The following is a 22084-nucleotide window of genomic DNA, read 5'->3' as shown; positions in this document are numbered from 1 at the left end:
AGATTGCCCCCTCCTTCCACTAGCCCACCCTCCCACCCAAAGAACAACTTCTTCTGCGCAGCTTGTTTTCTAGGCAGCCAGCGCTATTGTGATGTCATCGGGGGGCATTGTGACAAGCCGCCAGTGTTCCGTCTCTTCATGTTGTGCACAGTTCAAACGTGAAAATACATCAACAGCAGACACAGATACAGAAGCTTACTATCAAAGGTTAGAGGGGGGCTTTCTCAGAGGGCTTTTTACAGTTTTTCTATTCCCAATTAGCCGTTTAAGTGTACTTATTGAAAGTAGTAATTCTTTCATAGGCCGCCCTTTCTTAGTATTTGACGTTCCTTATATTGCGGTATGAGGCTTCGCAGTAGGTTGCAAACATTCATCACCCATGACTGTCCCCAATTGAGCTCAGAAGCTCAATGTCTATCATGGACCTCTCTTTTAGAATGTCCAAGAGCAAGCAAACTATTCCTCCAGGAGAGGGCACCAACAGACTACTAAAGAGATCATCATTACTCAAAGAAAACCCCAAAAACCAATGCATGATAGGAATAAACAGGTAACTTTCTTTGGAGTAGGAAGCGGAGAGATCGCACCAGATGCCAATTCTAGATGTTATCACACCTGTGGTCACTGCAGCAGCAGGTGAATCCACTTTGTCCAAAAGGGATTCTATTCCATTCAATTTGCAAATGATCTAGATAAGGACAGAGAACATGCAGCACGGGGACATAGCCGAGTTGGTCAGGTTGAGTGGTGATGAGTTTTGCTATTTGGATGAATAAAGAAAGTCAAAAGTGTGAAAGATAAAAAACAAAAGGAGGAAGTGTGAAAAGTGAATGGGCCAAATTGAGGTGCATATGAAGACGTATGCTTTCTTCCAATTCATTAAATCGGGCTAATATGAATCAGGTGAATTGAGTTCTGCTTTTGGAAACTGGGTTAAGAAGGGGTGCACCGTTCCTGGAGGTACTGCAATACCAGGTCAATGCGTGGAGTGGACAGAGCAAGCTCTTTTTCCATCTCCCTGTTCTAAAAATCCATTTAATATATGGTCCCCAGATAGGGGACGTATCAGATATTAAACTGATAAGAACAGATACTACACTTGATCTTAGCCAAAAGGCCGAGAAGCGATAACCAGAATTGGTTTGGGCCTCGAGTGGCACCCTGGCCTATGCCGGACACATCTTAGGGAGAGAGAGCGAGAGGGAGACAAAACCCACGCCTACACAAGACATTTTGGTCACGCCAAGCCAACCCTTGAAAAGGCTGCTTTGCAGAGCCAAAACAAGAAGAATGGTGCGTTTTGCAGCCGCCGCCCACTGCAATGAATCTGAATAACTCCTCCTTTAGGGCGCAAGCAACTCCCCTCCCCCTTGCAGTCTTTCCAATTCACGATACAAAAAGACGGACAGGACAGGTTGCCTGACTTTCCGTCACTGCCACCCTTTGCCATCCTTACCCGTAGAAAGCCCTTTCATCATCCCCAAACCCTAATCTTTTCCCTTTCCTTCCCAGCCCCCAAACCCTGCCCTCTGTACCTTTCTCACCACCCGCTTCCCTTCTCCTGTCATCCCCCTACCACCCGGGAAAAAAAGAGATTGCCCCCTCCTTCCACTAGCCCACCCTCCCACCCAAAGAACAACTTCTTCTGCGCAGCTTGTTTTCTAGGCAGCAGCGCTATTGTGATGTCATCGGGGGGCATTGTGACAAGCCGCCAGTGTTCCGTCTCTTCATGTTGTGCACAGTTCAAACGGAAAATACATCAACAGGCAGACTACAGAAAAGCTTACTATCAAAGGTTAGAGGGGGGCTTTCTCAGAGGGCTTTTTACAGTTTTTCTATTCCCAATTAGCCGTTTAAGTGTACTTATTGAAAGTAGTAATTCTTTCATAGGCCGCCCTTTCTTAGTATTTGACGTTCCTTATATTGCGGTATGAGGCTTCGCAGTAGGTTGCAAACATTCATCACCCATGACTGTCCCCAATTGAGCTCAGAAGCTCAATGTCTATCATGACCTCTCTTTTAGAATGTCCAAGAGCAAGCAAACTATTCCTCCAGGAGAGGGCGCCAACAGACTACTAAAGAGATCATCATTACTCAAAGAAAACCCCAAAAACCAATGCATGATAGGAATAAACAGGTAACTTTCTTTGGAGTGGAAGCGGAGAGATCGCACCAGATGCCAATTCTAGATGTTATCACACCTGTGGTCACTGCAGCAGCAGGTGAATCCACTTTGTCCAAAAGGGATCTATTCCATTCAATTGCAAATGATCTAGATAAGACAGAGAACTGCAGCACGGGGACATAGCCGAGTTGGTCAGGTTGAGTGGTGATGAGTTTGCTATTTGGATGAATAAAGAAAGTCAAAAGTGTGAAAGATAAAAAACAAAAGGAGGAAGTGTGAAAAGTGAATGGGCCAAATTGAGGTGCATATGAAGACGTATGCTTTCTTCCAATTCATTAAATCGGGCTAATATGAATCAGGTGAATTGAGTTCTGCTTTTGGAAACTGGGTTAAGAAGGGGTGCACCGTTCCTGGAGGTACTGCAATACCAGGTCAATGCGTGGAGTGGACAGAGCAAGCTCTTTTTCCATCTCCCTGTTCTAAAAATCCATTTAATATATGGTCCCCAGATAGGGGACGTATCAGATATTAAACTGATAAGAACAGATACTACACTTGATCTTAGCCAAAAGGCCGAGAAGCGATAACCAGAATTGGTTTGGGCCTCGAGTGGCACCCTGGCCTATGCCGGACACATCTTAGGGAGAGAGAGCGAGAGGGAGACAAACCCACGCCTACACAAGACATTTTGTCACCCAAGCCAACCCTTGAAAAGGCTGCTTTGCAGAGCCAAAACAAGAAGAATGGTGCGTTTTGCAGCCGCCGCCCACTGCAATGAATCTGAATAACTCCTCCTTTAGGGCGCAAGCAACTCCCCTCCCCCTTGCAGTCTTTCCAATTCACGATACAAAAAGACGGACAGGACAGGTTGCCTGACTTTCCGTCACTGCCACCCTTTGCCATCCTTACCCGTAGAAAGCCCTTTCATCATCCCCAAACCCTAATCTTTTCCCTTTCCTTCCCAGCCCCCAAACCCTGCCCTCTGTACCTTTCTCACCACCCGCTTCCCTTCTCCTGTCATCCCCCTACCACCCGGGAAAAAAAGAGATTGCCCCCTCCTTCCACTAGCCCACCCTCCCACCCAAAGAACAACTTCTTCTGCGCAGCTTGTTTTCTAGGCAGCAGCGCTATTGTGATGTCATCGGGGGGCATTGTGACAAGCCGCCAGTGTTCCGTCTCTTCATGTTGTGCACAGTTCAAACGGAAAATACATCAACAGGCAGACTACAGAAAAGCTTACTATCAAAGGTTAGAGGGGGGCTTTCTCAGAGGGCTTTTTACAGCTTTTCTATTCCCAATTAGCCGTTTAAGTGTACTTATTGAAAGTAGTAATTCTTTCATAGGCCGCCCTTTCTTAGTATTTGACGTTCCTTATATTGCGGTATGAGGCTTCGCAGTAGGTTGCAAACATTCATCACCCATGACTGTCCCCAATTGAGCTCAGAAGCTCAATGTCTATCATGACCTCTCTTTTAGAATGTCCAAGAGCAAGCAAACTATTCCTCCAGGAGAGGGCGCCAACAGACTACTAAAGAGATCATCATTACTCAAAGAAAACCCCAAAAACCAATGCATGATAGGAATAAACAGGTAACTTTCTTTGGAGTGGAAGCGGAGAGATCGCACCAGATGCCAATTCTAGATGTTATCACACCTGTGGTCACTGCAGCAGCAGGTGAATCCACTTTGTCCAAAAGGGATCTATTCCATTCAATTGCAAATGATCTAGATAAGACAGAGAACTGCAGCACGGGGACATAGCCGAGTTGGTCAGGTTGAGTGGTGATGAGTTTGCTATTTGGATGAATAAAGAAAGTCAAAAGTGTGAAAGATAAAAAACAAAAGGAGGAAGTGTGAAAAGTGAATGGGCCAAATTGAGGTGCATATGAAGACGTATGCTTTCTTCCAATTCATTAAATCGGGCTAATATGAATCAGGTGAATTGAGTTCTGCTTTTGGAAACTGGGTTAAGAAGGGGTGCACCGTTCCTGGAGGTACTGCAATACCAGGTCAATGCGTGGAGTGGACAGAGCAAGCTCTTTTTCCATCTCCCTGTTCTAAAAATCCATTTAATATATGGTCCCCAGATAGGGGACGTATCAGATATTAAACTGATAAGAACAGATACTACACTTGATCTTAGCCAAAAGGCCGAGAAGCGATAACCAGAATTGGTTTGGGCCTCGAGTGGCACCCTGGCCTATGCCGGACACATCTTAGGGAGAGAGAGCGAGAGGGAGACAAACCCACGCCTACACAAGACATTTTGTCACCCAAGCCAACCCTTGAAAAGGCTGCTTTGCAGAGCCAAAACAAGAAGAATGGTGCGTTTTGCAGCCGCCGCCCACTGCAATGAATCTGAATAACTCCTCCTTTAGGGCGCAAGCAACTCCCCTCCCCCTTGCAGTCTTTCCAATTCACGATACAAAAAGACGGACAGGACAGGTTGCCTGACTTTCCGTCACTGCCACCCTTTGCCATCCTTACCCGTAGAAAGCCCTTTCATCATCCCCAAACCCTAATCTTTTCCCTTTCCTTCCCAGCCCCCAAACCCTGCCCTCTGTACCTTTCTCACCACCCGCTTCCCTTCTCCTGTCATCCCCCTACCACCCGGGAAAAAAAGAGATTGCCCCCTCCTTCCACTAGCCCACCCTCCCACCCAAAGAACAACTTCTTCTGCGCAGCTTGTTTTCTAGGCAGCAGCGCTATTGTGATGTCATCGGGGGGCATTGTGACAAGCCGCCAGTGTTCCGTCTCTTCATGTTGTGCACAGTTCAAACGGAAAATACATCAACAGGCAGACTACAGAAAAGCTTACTATCAAAGGTTAGAGGGGGGCTTTCTCAGAGGGCTTTTTACAGTTTTTCTATTCCCAATTAGCCGTTTAAGTGTACTTATTGAAAGTAGTAATTCTTTCATAGGCCGCCCTTTCTTAGTATTTGACGTTCCTTATATTGCGGTATGAGGCTTCGCAGTAGGTTGCAAACATTCATCACCCATGACTGTCCCCAATTGAGCTCAGAAGCTCAATGTCTATCATGACCTCTCTTTTAGAATGTCCAAGAGCAAGCAAACTATTCCTCCAGGAGAGGGCGCCAACAGACTACTAAAGAGATCATCATTACTCAAAGAAAACCCCAAAAACCAATGCATGATAGGAATAAACAGGTAACTTTCTTTGGAGTGGAAGCGGAGAGATCGCACCAGATGCCAATTCTAGATGTTATCACACCTGTGGTCACTGCAGCAGCAGGTGAATCCACTTTGTCCAAAAGGGATCTATTCCATTCAATTGCAAATGATCTAGATAAGACAGAGAACTGCAGCACGGGGACATAGCCGAGTTGGTCAGGTTGAGTGGTGATGAGTTTGCTATTTGGATGAATAAAGAAAGTCAAAAGTGTGAAAGATAAAAAACAAAAGGAGGAAGTGTGAAAAGTGAATGGGCCAAATTGAGGTGCATATGAAGACGTATGCTTTCTTCCAATTCATTAAATCGGGCTAATATGAATCAGGTGAATTGAGTTCTGCTTTTGGAAACTGGGTTAAGAAGGGGTGCACCGTTCCTGGAGGTACTGCAATACCAGGTCAATGCGTGGAGTGGACAGAGCAAGCTCTTTTTCCATCTCCCTGTTCTAAAAATCCATTTAATATATGGTCCCCAGATAGGGGACGTATCAGATATTAAACTGATAAGAACAGATACTACACTTGATCTTAGCCAAAAGGCCGAGAAGCGATAACCAGAATTGGTTTGGGCCTCGAGTGGCACCCTGGCCTATGCCGGACACATCTTAGGGAGAGAGAGCGAGAGGGAGACAAACCCACGCCTACACAAGACATTTTGTCACCCAAGCCAACCCTTGAAAAGGCTGCTTTGCAGAGCCAAAACAAGAAGAATGGTGCGTTTTGCAGCCGCCGCCCACTGCAATGAATCTGAATAACTCCTCCTTTAGGGCGCAAGCAACTCCCCTCCCCCTTGCAGTCTTTCCAATTCACGATACAAAAAGACGGACAGGACAGGTTGCCTGACTTTCCGTCACTGCCACCCTTTGCCATCCTTACCCGTAGAAAGCCCTTTCATCATCCCCAAACCCTAATCTTTTCCCTTTCCTTCCCAGCCCCCAAACCCTGCCCTCTGTACCTTTCTCACCACCCGCTTCCCTTCTCCTGTCATCCCCCTACCACCCGGGAAAAAAAGAGATTGCCCCCTCCTTCCACTAGCCCACCCTCCCACCCAAAGAACAACTTCTTCTGCGCAGCTTGTTTTCTAGGCAGCAGCGCTATTGTGATGTCATCGGGGGGCATTGTGACAAGCCGCCAGTGTTCCGTCTCTTCATGTTGTGCACAGTTCAAACGGAAAATACATCAACAGGCAGACTACAGAAAAGCTTACTATCAAAGGTTAGAGGGGGGCTTTCTCAGAGGGCTTTTTACAGTTTTTCTATTCCCAATTAGCCGTTTAAGTGTACTTATTGAAAGTAGTAATTCTTTCATAGGCCGCCCTTTCTTAGTATTTGACGTTCCTTATATTGCGGTATGAGGCTTCGCAGTAGGTTGCAAACATTCATCACCCATGACTGTCCCCAATTGAGCTCAGAAGCTCAATGTCTATCATGACCTCTCTTTTAGAATGTCCAAGAGCAAGCAAACTATTCCTCCAGGAGAGGGCGCCAACAGACTACTAAAGAGATCATCATTACTCAAAGAAAACCCCAAAAACCAATGCATGATAGGAATAAACAGGTAACTTTCTTTGGAGTGGAAGCGGAGAGATCGCACCAGATGCCAATTCTAGATGTTATCACACCTGTGGTCACTGCAGCAGCAGGTGAATCCACTTTGTCCAAAAGGGATCTATTCCATTCAATTGCAAATGATCTAGATAAGACAGAGAACTGCAGCACGGGGACATAGCCGAGTTGGTCAGGTTGAGTGGTGATGAGTTTGCTATTTGGATGAATAAAGAAAGTCAAAAGTGTGAAAGATAAAAAACAAAAGGAGGAAGTGTGAAAAGTGAATGGGCCAAATTGAGGTGCATATGAAGACGTATGCTTTCTTCCAATTCATTAAATCGGGCTAATATGAATCAGGTGAATTGAGTTCTGCTTTTGGAAACTGGGTTAAGAAGGGGTGCACCGTTCCTGGAGGTACTGCAATACCAGGTCAATGCGTGGAGTGGACAGAGCAAGCTCTTTTTCCATCTCCCTGTTCTAAAAATCCATTTAATATATGGTCCCCAGATAGGGGACGTATCAGATATTAAACTGATAAGAACAGATACTACACTTGATCTTAGCCAAAAGGCCGAGAAGCGATAACCAGAATTGGTTTGGGCCTCGAGTGGCACCCTGGCCTATGCCGGACACATCTTAGGGAGAGAGAGCGAGAGGGAGACAAACCCACGCCTACACAAGACATTTTGTCACCCAAGCCAACCCTTGAAAAGGCTGCTTTGCAGAGCCAAAACAAGAAGAATGGTGCGTTTTGCAGCCGCCGCCCACTGCAATGAATCTGAATAACTCCTCCTTTAGGGCGCAAGCAACTCCCCTCCCCCTTGCAGTCTTTCCAATTCACGATACAAAAAGACGGACAGGACAGGTTGCCTGACTTTCCGTCACTGCCACCCTTTGCCATCCTTACCCGTAGAAAGCCCTTTCATCATCCCCAAACCCTAATCTTTTCCCTTTCCTTCCCAGCCCCCAAACCCTGCCCTCTGTACCTTTCTCACCACCCGCTTCCCTTCTCCTGTCATCCCCCTACCACCCGGGAAAAAAAGAGATTGCCCCCTCCTTCCACTAGCCCACCCTCCCACCCAAAGAACAACTTCTTCTGCGCAGCTTGTTTTCTAGGCAGCAGCGCTATTGTGATGTCATCGGGGGGCATTGTGACAAGCCGCCAGTGTTCCGTCTCTTCATGTTGTGCACAGTTCAAACGGAAAATACATCAACAGGCAGACTACAGAAAAGCTTACTATCAAAGGTTAGAGGGGGGCTTTCTCAGAGGGCTTTTTACAGTTTTTCTATTCCCAATTAGCCGTTTAAGTGTACTTATTGAAAGTAGTAATTCTTTCATAGGCCGCCCTTTCTTAGTATTTGACGTTCCTTATATTGCGGTATGAGGCTTCGCAGTAGGTTGCAAACATTCATCACCCATGACTGTCCCCAATTGAGCTCAGAAGCTCAATGTCTATCATGACCTCTCTTTTAGAATGTCCAAGAGCAAGCAAACTATTCCTCCAGGAGAGGGCGCCAACAGACTACTAAAGAGATCATCATTACTCAAAGAAAACCCCAAAAACCAATGCATGATAGGAATAAACAGGTAACTTTCTTTGGAGTGGAAGCGGAGAGATCGCACCAGATGCCAATTCTAGATGTTATCACACCTGTGGTCACTGCAGCAGCAGGTGAATCCACTTTGTCCAAAAGGGATCTATTCCATTCAATTGCAAATGATCTAGATAAGACAGAGAACTGCAGCACGGGGACATAGCCGAGTTGGTCAGGTTGAGTGGTGATGAGTTTGCTATTTGGATGAATAAAGAAAGTCAAAAGTGTGAAAGATAAAAAACAAAAGGAGGAAGTGTGAAAAGTGAATGGGCCAAATTGAGGTGCATATGAAGACGTATGCTTTCTTCCAATTCATTAAATCGGGCTAATATGAATCAGGTGAATTGAGTTCTGCTTTTGGAAACTGGGTTAAGAAGGGGTGCACCGTTCCTGGAGGTACTGCAATACCAGGTCAATGCGTGGAGTGGACAGAGCAAGCTCTTTTTCCATCTCCCTGTTCTAAAAATCCATTTAATATATGGTCCCCAGATAGGGGACGTATCAGATATTAAACTGATAAGAACAGATACTACACTTGATCTTAGCCAAAAGGCCGAGAAGCGATAACCAGAATTGGTTTGGGCCTCGAGTGGCACCCTGGCCTATGCCGGACACATCTTAGGGAGAGAGAGCGAGAGGGAGACAAACCCACGCCTACACAAGACATTTTGTCACCCAAGCCAACCCTTGAAAAGGCTGCTTTGCAGAGCCAAAACAAGAAGAATGGTGCGTTTTGCAGCCGCCGCCCACTGCAATGAATCTGAATAACTCCTCCTTTAGGGCGCAAGCAACTCCCCTCCCCCTTGCAGTCTTTCCAATTCACGATACAAAAAGACGGACAGGACAGGTTGCCTGACTTTCCGTCACTGCCACCCTTTGCCATCCTTACCCGTAGAAAGCCCTTTCATCATCCCCAAACCCTAATCTTTTCCCTTTCCTTCCCAGCCCCCAAACCCTGCCCTCTGTACCTTTCTCACCACCCGCTTCCCTTCTCCTGTCATCCCCCTACCACCCGGGAAAAAAAGAGATTGCCCCCTCCTTCCACTAGCCCACCCTCCCACCCAAAGAACAACTTCTTCTGCGCAGCTTGTTTTCTAGGCAGCAGCGCTATTGTGATGTCATCGGGGGGCATTGTGACAAGCCGCCAGTGTTCCGTCTCTTCATGTTGTGCACAGTTCAAATGGAAAATACATCAACAGGCAGACTACAGAAAAGCTTACTATCAAAGGTTAGAGGGGGGCTTTCTCAGAGGGCTTTTTACAGTTTTTCTATTCCCAATTAGCCGTTTAAGTGTACTTATTGAAAGTAGTAATTCTTTCATAGGCCGCCCTTTCTTAGTATTTGACGTTCCTTATATTGCGGTATGAGGCTTCGCAGTAGGTTGCAAACATTCATCACCCATGACTGTCCCCAATTGAGCTCAGAAGCTCAATGTCTATCATGACCTCTCTTTTAGAATGTCCAAGAGCAAGCAAACTATTCCTCCAGGAGAGGGCGCCAACAGACTACTAAAGAGATCATCATTACTCAAAGAAAACCCCAAAAACCAATGCATGATAGGAATAAACAGGTAACTTTCTTTGGAGTGGAAGCGGAGAGATCGCACCAGATGCCAATTCTAGATGTTATCACACCTGTGGTCACTGCAGCAGCAGGTGAATCCACTTTGTCCAAAAGGGATCTATTCCATTCAATTGCAAATGATCTAGATAAGACAGAGAACTGCAGCACGGGGACATAGCCGAGTTGGTCAGGTTGAGTGGTGATGAGTTTGCTATTTGGATGAATAAAGAAAGTCAAAAGTGTGAAAGATAAAAAACAAAAGGAGGAAGTGTGAAAAGTGAATGGGCCAAATTGAGGTGCATATGAAGACGTATGCTTTCTTCCAATTCATTAAATCGGGCTAATATGAATCAGGTGAATTGAGTTCTGCTTTTGGAAACTGGGTTAAGAAGGGGTGCACCGTTCCTGGAGGTACTGCAATACCAGGTCAATGCGTGGAGTGGACAGAGCAAGCTCTTTTTCCATCTCCCTGTTCTAAAAATCCATTTAATATATGGTCCCCAGATAGGGGACGTATCAGATATTAAACTGATAAGAACAGATACTATACTTGATCTTAGCCAAAAGGCCGAGAAGCGATAACCAGAATTGGTTTGGGCCTCGAGTGGCACCCTGGCCTATGCCGGACACATCTTAGGGAGAGAGAGCGAGAGGGAGACAAACCCACGCCTACACAAGACATTTTGTCACCCAAGCCAACCCTTGAAAAGGCTGCTTTGCAGAGCCAAAACAAGAAGAATGGTGCGTTTTGCAGCCGCCGCCCACTGCAATGAATCTGAATAACTCCTCCTTTAGGGCGCAAGCAACTCCCCTCCCCCTTGCAGTCTTTCCAATTCACGATACAAAAAGACGGACAGGACAGGTTGCCTGACTTTCCGTCACTGCCACCCTTTGCCATCCTTACCCGTAGAAAGCCCTTTCATCATCCCCAAACCCTAATCTTTTCCCTTTCCTTCCCAGCCCCCAAACCCTGCCCTCTGTACCTTTCTCACCACCCGCTTCCCTTCTCCTGTCATCCCCCTACCACCCGGGAAAAAAAGAGATTGCCCCCTCCTTCCACTAGCCCACCCTCCCACCCAAAGAACAACTTCTTCTGCGCAGCTTGTTTTCTAGGCAGCAGCGCTATTGTGATGTCATCGGGGGGCATTGTGACAAGCCGCCAGTGTTCCGTCTCTTCATGTTGTGCACAGTTCAAACGGAAAATACATCAACAGGCAGACTACAGAAAAGCTTACTATCAAAGGTTAGAGGGGGGCTTTCTCAGAGGGCTTTTTACAGTTTTTCTATTCCCAATTAGCCGTTTAAGTGTACTTATTGAAAGTAGTAATTCTTTCATAGGCCGCCCTTTCTTAGTATTTGACGTTCCTTATATTGCGGTATGAGGCTTCGCAGTAGGTTGCAAACATTCATCACCCATGACTGTCCCCAATTGAGCTCAGAAGCTCAATGTCTATCATGACCTCTCTTTTAGAATGTCCAAGAGCAAGCAAACTATTCCTCCAGGAGAGGGCGCCAACAGACTACTAAAGAGATCATCATTACTCAAAGAAAACCCCAAAAACCAATGCATGATAGGAATAAACAGGTAACTTTCTTTGGAGTGGAAGCGGAGAGATCGCACCAGATGCCAATTCTAGATGTTATCACACCTGTGGTCACTGCAGCAGCAGGTGAATCCACTTTGTCCAAAAGGGATCTATTCCATTCAATTGCAAATGATCTAGATAAGACAGAGAACTGCAGCACGGGGACATAGCCGAGTTGGTCAGGTTGAGTGGTGATGAGTTTGCTATTTGGATGAATAAAGAAAGTCAAAAGTGTGAAAGATAAAAAACAAAAGGAGGAAGTGTGAAAAGTGAATGGGCCAAATTGAGGTGCATATGAAGACGTATGCTTTCTTCCAATTCATTAAATCGGGCTAATATGAATCAGGTGAATTGAGTTCTGCTTTTGGAAACTGGGTTAAGAAGGGGTGCACCGTTCCTGGAGGTACTGCAATACCAGGTCAATGCGTGGAGTGGACAGAGCAAGCTCTTTTTCCATCTCCCTGTTCTAAAAATCCATTTAATATATGGTCCCCAGATAGGGGACGTATCAGATATTAAACTGATAAGAACAGATACTACACTTGATCTTAGCCAAAAGGCCGAGAAGCGATAACCAGAATTGGTTTGGGCCTCGAGTGGCACCCTGGCCTATGCCGGACACATCTTAGGGAGAGAGAGCGAGAGGGAGACAAACCCACGCCTACACAAGACATTTTGTCACCCAAGCCAACCCTTGAAAAGGCTGCTTTGCAGAGCCAAAACAAGAAGAATGGTGCGTTTTGCAGCCGCCGCCCACTGCAATGAATCTGAATAACTCCTCCTTTAGGGCGCAAGCAACTCCCCTCCCCCTTGCAGTCTTTCCAATTCACGATACAAAAAGACGGACAGGACAGGTTGCCTGACTTTCCGTCACTGCCACCCTTTGCCATCCTTACCCGTAGAAAGCCCTTTCATCATCCCCAAACCCTAATCTTTTCCCTTTCCTTCCCAGCCCCCAAACCCTGCCCTCTGTACCTTTCTCACCACCCGCTTCCCTTCTCCTGTCATCCCCCTACCACCCGGGAAAAAAAGAGATTGCCCCCTCCTTCCACTAGCCCACCCTCCCACCCAAAGAACAACTTCTTCTGCGCAGCTTGTTTTCTAGGCAGCAGCGCTATTGTGATGTCATCGGGGGGCATTGTGACAAGCCGCCAGTGTTCCGTCTCTTCATGTTGTGCACAGTTCAAACGGAAAATACATCAACAGGCAGACTACAGAAAAGCTTACTATCAAAGGTTAGAGGGGGGCTTTCTCAGAGGGCTTTTTACAGTTTTTCTATTCCCAATTAGCCGTTTAAGTGTACTTATTGAAAGTAGTAATTCTTTCATAGGCCGCCCTTTCTTAGTATTTGACGTTCCTTATATTGCGGTATGAGGCTTCGCAGTAGGTTGCAAACATTCATCACCCATGACTGTCCCCAATTGAGCTCAGAAGCTCAATGTCTATCATGACCTCTCTTTTAGAATGTCCAAGAGCAAGCAAACTATTCCTCCAGGAGAGGGCGCCAACAGACTACTAAAGAGATCATCATTACTCAAAGAAAACCCCAAAAACCAATGCATGATAGGAATAAACAGGTAACTTTCTTTGGAGTGGAAGCGGAGAGATCGCACCAGATGCCAATTCTAGATGTTATCACACCTGTGGTCACTGCAGCAGCAGGTGAATCCACTTTGTCCAAAAGGGATCTATTCCATTCAATTGCAAATGATCTAGATAAGACAGAGAACTGCAGCACGGGGACATAGCCGAGTTGGTCAGGTTGAGTGGTGATGAGTTTGCTATTTGGATGAATAAAGAAAGTCAAAAGTGTGAAAGATAAAAAACAAAAGGAGGAAGTGTGAAAAGTGAATGGGCCAAATTGAGGTGCATATGAAGACGTATGCTTTCTTCCAATTCATTAAATCGGGCTAATATGAATCAGGTGAATTGAGTTCTGCTTTTGGAAACTGGGTTAAGAAGGGGTGCACCGTTCCTGGAGGTACTGCAATACCAGGTCAATGCGTGGAGTGGACAGAGCAAGCTCTTTTTCCATCTCCCTGTTCTAAAAATCCATTTAATATATGGTCCCCAGATAGGGGACGTATCAGATATTAAACTGATAAGAACAGATACTACACTTGATCTTAGCCAAAAGGCCGAGAAGCGATAACCAGAATTGGTTTGGGCCTCGAGTGGCACCCTGGCCTATGCCGGACACATCTTAGGGAGAGAGAGCGAGAGGGAGACAAACCCACGCCTACACAAGACATTTTGTCACCCAAGCCAACCCTTGAAAAGGCTGCTTTGCAGAGCCAAAACAAGAAGAATGGTGCGTTTTGCAGCCGCCGCCCACTGCAATGAATCTGAATAACTCCTCCTTTAGGGCGCAAGCAACTCCCCTCCCCCTTGCAGTCTTTCCAATTCACGATACAAAAAGACGGACAGGACAGGTTGCCTGACTTTCCGTCACTGCCACCCTTTGCCATCCTTACCCGTAGAAAGCCCTTTCATCATCCCCAAACCCTAATCTTTTCCCTTTCCTTCCCAGCCCCCAAACCCTGCCCTCTGTACCTTTCTCACCACCCGCTTCCCTTCTCCTGTCATCCCCCTACCACCCGGGAAAAAAAGAGATTGCCCCCTCCTTCCACTAGCCCACCCTCCCACCCAAAGAACAACTTCTTCTGCGCAGCTTGTTTTCTAGGCAGCAGCGCTATTGTGATGTCATCGGGGGGCATTGTGACAAGCCGCCAGTGTTCCGTCTCTTCATGTTGTGCACAGTTCAAACGGAAAATACATCAACAGGCAGACTACAGAAAAGCTTACTATCAAAGGTTAGAGGGGGGCTTTCTCAGAGGGCTTTTTACAGTTTTTCTATTCCCAATTAGCCGTTTAAGTGTACTTATTGAAAGTAGTAATTCTTTCATAGGCCGCCCTTTCTTAGTATTTGACGTTCCTTATATTGCGGTATGAGGCTTCGCAGTAGGTTGCAAACATTCATCACCCATGACTGTCCCCAATTGAGCTCAGAAGCTCAATGTCTATCATGACCTCTCTTTTAGAATGTCCAAGAGCAAGCAAACTATTCCTCCAGGAGAGGGCGCCAACAGACTACTAAAGAGATCATCATTACTCAAAGAAAACCCCAAAAACCAATGCATGATAGGAATAAACAGGTAACTTTCTTTGGAGTGGAAGCGGAGAGATCGCACCAGATGCCAATTCTAGATGTTATCACACCTGTGGTCACTGCAGCAGCAGGTGAATCCACTTTGTCCAAAAGGGATCTATTCCATTCAATTGCAAATGATCTAGATAAGACAGAGAACTGCAGCACGGGGACATAGCCGAGTTGGTCAGGTTGAGTGGTGATGAGTTTGCTATTTGGATGAATAAAGAAAGTCAAAAGTGTGAAAGATAAAAAACAAAAGGAGGAAGTGTGAAAAGTGAATGGGCCAAATTGAGGTGCATATGAAGACGTATGCTTTCTTCCAATTCATTAAATCGGGCTAATATGAATCAGGTGAATTGAGTTCTGCTTTTGGAAACTGGGTTAAGAAGGGGTGCACCGTTCCTGGAGGTACTGCAATACCAGGTCAATGCGTGGAGTGGACAGAGCAAGCTCTTTTTCCATCTCCCTGTTCTAAAAATCCATTTAATATATGGTCCCCAGATAGGGGACGTATCAGATATTAAACTGATAAGAACAGATACTACACTTGATCTTAGCCAAAAGGCCGAGAAGCGATAACCAGAATTGGTTTGGGCCTCGAGTGGCACCCTGGCCTATGCCGGACACATCTTAGGGAGAGAGAGCGAGAGGGAGACAAACCCACGCCTACACAAGACATTTTGTCACCCAAGCCAACCCTTGAAAAGGCTGCTTTGCAGAGCCAAAACAAGAAGAATGGTGCGTTTTGCAGCCGCCGCCCACTGCAATGAATCTGAATAACTCCTCCTTTAGGGCGCAAGCAACTCCCCTCCCCCTTGCAGTCTTTCCAATTCACGATACAAAAAGACGGACAGGACAGGTTGCCTGACTTTCCGTCACTGCCACCCTTTGCCATCCTTACCCGTAGAAAGCCCTTTCATCATCCCCAAACCCTAATCTTTTCCCTTTCCTTCCCAGCCCCCAAACCCTGCCCTCTGTACCTTTCTCACCACCCGCTTCCCTTCTCCTGTCATCCCCCTACCACCCGGGAAAAAAAGAGATTGCCCCCTCCTTCCACTAGCCCACCCTCCCACCCAAAGAACAACTTCTTCTGCGCAGCTTGTTTTCTAGGCAGCAGCGCTATTGTGATGTCATCGGGGGGCATTGTGACAAGCCGCCAGTGTTCCGTCTCTTCATGTTGTGCACAGTTCAAACGGAAAATACATCAACAGGCAGACTACAGAAAAGCTTACTATCAAAGGTTAGAGGGGGGCTTTCTCAGAGGGCTTTTTACAGTTTTTCTATTCCCAATTAGCCGTTTAAGTGTACTTATTGAAAGTAGTAATTCTTTCATAGGCCGCCCTTTCTTAGTATTTGACGTTCCTTATATTGCGGTATGAGGCTTCGCAGTAGGTTGCAAACATTCATCACCCATGACTGTCCCCAATTGAGCTCAGAAGCTCAATGTCTATCATGACCTCTCTTTTAGAATGTCCAAGAGCAAGCAAACTATTCCTCCAGGAGAGGGCGCCAACAGACTACTAAAGAGATCATCATTACTCAAAGAAAACCCCAAAAACCAATGCATGATAGGAATAAACAGGTAACTTTCTTTGGAGTGGAAGCGGAGAGATCGCACCAGATGCCAATTCTAGATGTTATCACACCTGTGGTCACTGCAGCAGCAGGTGAATCCACTTTGTCCAAAAGGGATCTATTCCATTCAATTGCAAATGATCTAGATAAGACAGAGAACTGCAGCACGGGGACATAGCCGAGTTGGTCAGGTTGAGTGGTGATGAGTTTGCTATTTGGATGAATAAAGAAAGTCAAAAGTGTGAAAGATAAAAAACAAAAGGAGGAAGTGTGAAAAGTGAATGGGCCAAATTGAGGTGCATATGAAGACGTATGCTTTCTTCCAATTCATTAAATCGGGCTAATATGAATCAGGTGAATTGAGTTCTGCTTTTGGAAACTGGGTTAAGAAGGGGTGCACCGTTCCTGGAGGTACTGCAATACCAGGTCAATGCGTGGAGTGGACAGAGCAAGCTCTTTTTCCATCTCCCTGTTCTAAAAATCCATTTAATATATGGTCCCCAGATAGGGGACGTATCAGATATTAAACTGATAAGAACAGATACTACACTTGATCTTAGCCAAAAGGCCGAGAAGCGATAACCAGAATTGGTTTGGGCCTCGAGTGGCACCCTGGCCTATGCCGGACACATCTTAGGGAGAGAGAGCGAGAGGGAGACAAACCCACGCCTACACAAGACATTTTGTCACCCAAGCCAACCCTTGAAAAGGCTGCTTTGCAGAGCCAAAACAAGAAGAATGGTGCGTTTTGCAGCCGCCGCCCACTGCAATGAATCTGAATAACTCCTCCTTTAGGGCGCAAGCAACTCCCCTCCCCCTTGCAGTCTTTCCAATTCACGATACAAAAAGACGGACAGGACAGGTTGCCTGACTTTCCGTCACTGCCACCCTTTGCCATCCTTACCCGTAGAAAGCCCTTTCATCATCCCCAAACCCTAATCTTTTCCCTTTCCTTCCCAGCCCCCAAACCCTGCCCTCTGTACCTTTCTCACCACCCGCTTCCCTTCTCCTGTCATCCCCCTACCACCCGGGAAAAAAAGAGATTGCCCCCTCCTTCCACTAGCCCACCCTCCCACCCAAAGAACAACTTCTTCTGCGCAGCTTGTTTTCTAGGCAGCAGCGCTATTGTGATGTCATCGGGGGGCATTGTGACAAGCCGCCAGTGTTCCGTCTCTTCATGTTGTGCACAGTTCAAACGGAAAATACATCAACAGGCAGACTACAGAAAAGCTTACTATCAAAGGTTAGAGGGGGGCTTTCTCAGAGGGCTTTTTACAGTTTTTCTATTCCCAATTAGCCGTTTAAGTGTACTTATTGAAAGTAGTAATTCTTTCATAGGCCGCCCTTTCTTAGTATTTGACGTTCCTTATATTGCGGTATGAGGCTTCGCAGTAGGTTGCAAACATTCATCACCCATGACTGTCCCCAATTGAGCTCAGAAGCTCAATGTCTATCATGACCTCTCTTTTAGAATGTCCAAGAGCAAGCAAACTATTCCTCCAGGAGAGGGCGCCAACAGACTACTAAAGAGATCATCATTACTCAAAGAAAACCCCAAAAACCAATGCATGATAGGAATAAACAGGTAACTTTCTTTGGAGTGGAAGCGGAGAGATCGCACCAGATGCCAATTCTAGATGTTATCACACCTGTGGTCACTGCAGCAGCAGGTGAATCCACTTTGTCCAAAAGGGATCTATTCCATTCAATTGCAAATGATCTAGATAAGACAGAGAACTGCAGCACGGGGACATAGCCGAGTTGGTCAGGTTGAGTGGTGATGAGTTTGCTATTTGGATGAATAAAGAAAGTCAAAAGTGTGAAAGATAAAAAACAAAAGGAGGAAGTGTGAAAAGTGAATGGGCCAAATTGAGGTGCATATGAAGACGTATGCTTTCTTCCAATTCATTAAATCGGGCTAATATGAATCAGGTGAATTGAGTTCTGCTTTTGGAAACTGGGTTAAGAAGGGGTGCACCGTTCCTGGAGGTACTGCAATACCAGGTCAATGCGTGGAGTGGACAGAGCAAGCTCTTTTTCCATCTCCCTGTTCTAAAAATCCATTTAATATATGGTCCCCAGATAGGGGACGTATCAGATATTAAACTGATAAGAACAGATACTACACTTGATCTTAGCCAAAAGGCCGAGAAGCGATAACCAGAATTGGTTTGGGCCTCGAGTGGCACCCTGGCCTATGCCGGACACATCTTAGGGAGAGAGAGCGAGAGGGAGACAAACCCACGCCTACACAAGACATTTTGTCACCCAAGCCAACCCTTGAAAAGGCTGCTTTGCAGAGCCAAAACAAGAAGAATGGTGCGTTTTGCAGCCGCCGCCCACTGCAATGAATCTGAATAACTCCTCCTTTAGGGCGCAAGCAACTCCCCTCCCCCTTGCAGTCTTTCCAATTCACGATACAAAAAGACGGACAGGACAGGTTGCCTGACTTTCCGTCACTGCCACCCTTTGCCATCCTTACCCGTAGAAAGCCCTTTCATCATCCCCAAACCCTAATCTTTTCCCTTTCCTTCCCAGCCCCCAAACCCTGCCCTCTGTACCTTTCTCACCACCCGCTTCCCTTCTCCTGTCATCCCCCTACCACCCGGGAAAAAAAGAGATTGCCCCCTCCTTCCACTAGCCCACCCTCCCACCCAAAGAACAACTTCTTCTGCGCAGCTTGTTTTCTAGGCAGCAGCGCTATTGTGATGTCATCGGGGGGCATTGTGACAAGCCGCCAGTGTTCCGTCTCTTCATGTTGTGCACAGTTCAAACGGAAAATACATCAACAGGCAGACTACAGAAAAGCTTACTATCAAAGGTTAGAGGGGGGCTTTCTCAGAGGGCTTTTTACAGTTTTTCTATTCCCAATTAGCCGTTTAAGTGTACTTATTGAAAGTAGTAATTCTTTCATAGGCCGCCCTTTCTTAGTATTTGACGTTCCTTATATTGCGGTATGAGGCTTCGCAGTAGGTTGCAAACATTCATCACCCATGACTGTCCCCAATTGAGCTCAGAAGCTCAATGTCTATCATGACCTCTCTTTTAGAATGTCCAAGAGCAAGCAAACTATTCCTCCAGGAGAGGGCGCCAACAGACTACTAAAGAGATCATCATTACTCAAAGAAAACCCCAAAAACCAATGCATGATAGGAATAAACAGGTAACTTTCTTTGGAGTGGAAGCGGAGAGATCGCACCAGATGCCAATTCTAGATGTTATCACACCTGTGGTCACTGCAGCAGCAGGTGAATCCACTTTGTCCAAAAGGGATCTATTCCATTCAATTGCAAATGATCTAGATAAGACAGAGAACTGCAGCACGGGGACATAGCCGAGTTGGTCAGGTTGAGTGGTGATGAGTTTGCTATTTGGATGAATAAAGAAAGTCAAAAGTGTGAAAGATAAAAAACAAAAGGAGGAAGTGTGAAAAGTGAATGGGCCAAATTGAGGTGCATATGAAGACGTATGCTTTCTTCCAATTCATTAAATCGGGCTAATATGAATCAGGTGAATTGAGTTCTGCTTTTGGAAACTGGGTTAAGAAGGGGTGCACCGTTCCTGGAGGTACTGCAATACCAGGTCAATGCGTGGAGTGGACAGAGCAAGCTCTTTTTCCATCTCCCTGTTCTAAAAATCCATTTAATATATGGTCCCCAGATAGGGGACGTATCAGATATTAAACTGATAAGAACAGATACTACACTTGATCTTAGCCAAAAGGCCGAGAAGCGATAACCAGAATTGGTTTGGGCCTCGAGTGGCACCCTGGCCTATGCCGGACACATCTTAGGGAGAGAGAGCGAGAGGGAGACAAACCCACGCCTACACAAGACATTTTGTCACCCAAGCCAACCCTTGAAAAGGCTGCTTTGCAGAGCCAAAACAAGAAGAATGGTGCGTTTTGCAGCCGCCGCCCACTGCAATGAATCTGAATAACTCCTCCTTTAGGGCGCAAGCAACTCCCCTCCCCCTTGCAGTCTTTCCAATTCACGATACAAAAAGACGGACAGGACAGGTTGCCTGACTTTCCGTCACTGCCACCCTTTGCCATCCTTACCCGTAGAAAGCCCTTTCATCATCCCCAAACCCTAATCTTTTCCCTTTCCTTCCCAGCCCCCAAACCCTGCCCTCTGTACCTTTCTCACCACCCGCTTCCCTTCTCCTGTCATCCCCCTACCACCCGGGAAAAAAAGAGATTGCCCCCTCCTTCCACTAGCCCACCCTCCCACCCAAAGAACAACTTCTTCTGCGCAGCTTGTTTTCTAGGCAGCAGCGCTATTGTGATGTCATCGGGGGGCATTGTGACAAGCCGCCAGTGTTCCGTCTCTTCATGTTGTGCACAGTTCAAACGGAAAATACATCAACAGGCAGACTACAGAAAAGCTTACTATCAAAGGTTAGAGGGGGGCTTTCTCAGAGGGCTTTTTACAGTTTTTCTATTCCCAATTAGCCGTTTAAGTGTACTTATTGAAAGTAGTAATTCTTTCATAGGCCGCCCTTTCTTAGTATTTGACGTTCCTTATATTGCGGTATGAGGCTTCGCAGTAGGTTGCAAACATTCATCACCCATGACTGTCCCCAATTGAGCTCAGAAGCTCAATGTCTATCATGACCTCTCTTTTAGAATGTCCAAGAGCAAGCAAACTATTCCTCCAGGAGAGGGCGCCAACAGACTACTAAAGAGATCATCATTACTCAAAGAAAACCCCAAAAACCAATGCATGATAGGAATAAACAGGTAACTTTCTTTGGAGTGGAAGCGGAGAGATCGCACCAGATGCCAATTCTAGATGTTATCACACCTGTGGTCACTGCAGCAGCAGGTGAATCCACTTTGTCCAAAAGGGATCTATTCCATTCAATTGCAAATGATCTAGATAAGACAGAGAACTGCAGCACGGGGACATAGCCGAGTTGGTCAGGTTGAGTGGTGATGAGTTTGCTATTTGGATGAATAAAGAAAGTCAAAAGTGTGAAAGATAAAAAACAAAAGGAGGAAGTGTGAAAAGTGAATGGGCCAAATTGAGGTGCATATGAAGACGTATGCTTTCTTCCAATTCATTAAATCGGGCTAATATGAATCAGGTGAATTGAGTTCTGCTTTTGGAAACTGGGTTAAGAAGGGGTGCACCGTTCCTGGAGGTACTGCAATACCAGGTCAATGCGTGGAGTGGACAGAGCAAGCTCTTTTTCCATCTCCCTGTTCTAAAAATCCATTTAATATATGGTCCCCAGATAGGGGACGTATCAGATATTAAACTGATAAGAACAGATACTACACTTGATCTTAGCCAAAAGGCCGAGAAGCGATAACCAGAATTGGTTTGGGCCTCGAGTGGCACCCTGGCCTATGCCGGACACATCTTAGGGAGAGAGAGCGAGAGGGAGACAAACCCACGCCTACACAAGACATTTTGTCACCCAAGCCAACCCTTGAAAAGGCTGCTTTGCAGAGCCAAAACAAGAAGAATGGTGCGTTTTGCAGCCGCCGCCCACTGCAATGAATCTGAATAACTCCTCCTTTAGGGCGCAAGCAACTCCCCTCCCCCTTGCAGTCTTTCCAATTCACGATACAAAAAGACGGACAGGACAGGTTGCCTGACTTTCCGTCACTGCCACCCTTTGCCATCCTTACCCGTAGAAAGCCCTTTCATCATCCCCAAACCCTAATCTTTTCCCTTTCCTTCCCAGCCCCCAAACCCTGCCCTCTGTACCTTTCTCACCACCCGCTTCCCTTCTCCTGTCATCC

At 46.3% G+C, this 22084-nt stretch overlaps 14 non-coding genes across 14 annotated transcripts; all 14 read right to left on the bottom strand.

The window, feature by feature from the left end:
• Positions 1–938: 938 nt before the first annotated feature.
• LOC142274143 (U2 spliceosomal RNA) lies at positions 939–1129 on the bottom strand. Its single transcript, XR_012738491.1, has one exon. It is a non-coding gene; the product is annotated as a U2 spliceosomal RNA (small nuclear RNA).
• Positions 1130–2519: 1390 nt separating this feature from the next.
• On the bottom strand, positions 2520–2710 carry LOC142274142 (U2 spliceosomal RNA). The gene has a single exon (XR_012738490.1). It is a non-coding gene; the product is annotated as a U2 spliceosomal RNA (small nuclear RNA).
• Positions 2711–4097: 1387 nt separating this feature from the next.
• LOC142274140 (U2 spliceosomal RNA) lies at positions 4098–4288 on the bottom strand. The gene has a single exon (XR_012738488.1). It is a non-coding gene; the product is annotated as a U2 spliceosomal RNA (small nuclear RNA).
• A 1387-nt stretch (positions 4289–5675) lies between these two features.
• Positions 5676–5866, bottom strand: LOC142274139 (U2 spliceosomal RNA). Its single transcript, XR_012738487.1, has one exon. It is a non-coding gene; the product is annotated as a U2 spliceosomal RNA (small nuclear RNA).
• A 1387-nt stretch (positions 5867–7253) lies between these two features.
• LOC142274137 (U2 spliceosomal RNA) lies at positions 7254–7444 on the bottom strand. Its single transcript, XR_012738486.1, has one exon. It is a non-coding gene; the product is annotated as a U2 spliceosomal RNA (small nuclear RNA).
• A 1387-nt stretch (positions 7445–8831) lies between these two features.
• Positions 8832–9022, bottom strand: LOC142274136 (U2 spliceosomal RNA). Its single transcript, XR_012738485.1, has one exon. It is a non-coding gene; the product is annotated as a U2 spliceosomal RNA (small nuclear RNA).
• Positions 9023–10409: 1387 nt separating this feature from the next.
• LOC142274156 (U2 spliceosomal RNA) lies at positions 10410–10600 on the bottom strand. Its single transcript, XR_012738503.1, has one exon. It is a non-coding gene; the product is annotated as a U2 spliceosomal RNA (small nuclear RNA).
• A 1387-nt stretch (positions 10601–11987) lies between these two features.
• On the bottom strand, positions 11988–12178 carry LOC142274135 (U2 spliceosomal RNA). The gene has a single exon (XR_012738484.1). It is a non-coding gene; the product is annotated as a U2 spliceosomal RNA (small nuclear RNA).
• Positions 12179–13565: 1387 nt separating this feature from the next.
• On the bottom strand, positions 13566–13756 carry LOC142274134 (U2 spliceosomal RNA). The gene has a single exon (XR_012738483.1). It is a non-coding gene; the product is annotated as a U2 spliceosomal RNA (small nuclear RNA).
• Positions 13757–15143: 1387 nt separating this feature from the next.
• On the bottom strand, positions 15144–15334 carry LOC142274133 (U2 spliceosomal RNA). The gene has a single exon (XR_012738482.1). It is a non-coding gene; the product is annotated as a U2 spliceosomal RNA (small nuclear RNA).
• A 1387-nt stretch (positions 15335–16721) lies between these two features.
• LOC142274132 (U2 spliceosomal RNA) lies at positions 16722–16912 on the bottom strand. The gene has a single exon (XR_012738481.1). It is a non-coding gene; the product is annotated as a U2 spliceosomal RNA (small nuclear RNA).
• Positions 16913–18299: 1387 nt separating this feature from the next.
• On the bottom strand, positions 18300–18490 carry LOC142274131 (U2 spliceosomal RNA). Its single transcript, XR_012738480.1, has one exon. It is a non-coding gene; the product is annotated as a U2 spliceosomal RNA (small nuclear RNA).
• A 1387-nt stretch (positions 18491–19877) lies between these two features.
• On the bottom strand, positions 19878–20068 carry LOC142274130 (U2 spliceosomal RNA). Its single transcript, XR_012738479.1, has one exon. It is a non-coding gene; the product is annotated as a U2 spliceosomal RNA (small nuclear RNA).
• Positions 20069–21455: 1387 nt separating this feature from the next.
• Positions 21456–21646, bottom strand: LOC142274128 (U2 spliceosomal RNA). The gene has a single exon (XR_012738477.1). It is a non-coding gene; the product is annotated as a U2 spliceosomal RNA (small nuclear RNA).
• Positions 21647–22084: the final 438 nt, after the last annotated feature.

The sequence above is a fragment of the Anomaloglossus baeobatrachus genome, unplaced genomic scaffold (genome assembly GCF_048569485.1).
Source record: "Anomaloglossus baeobatrachus isolate aAnoBae1 unplaced genomic scaffold, aAnoBae1.hap1 Scaffold_3701, whole genome shotgun sequence".
In the NCBI taxonomy this organism is placed as follows: Eukaryota; Metazoa; Chordata; class Amphibia; order Anura; family Aromobatidae; genus Anomaloglossus; species Anomaloglossus baeobatrachus.
Note: the sequence above shows the minus strand (reverse complement) of the source record. Positions and strands in the feature narration are given on the sequence as shown.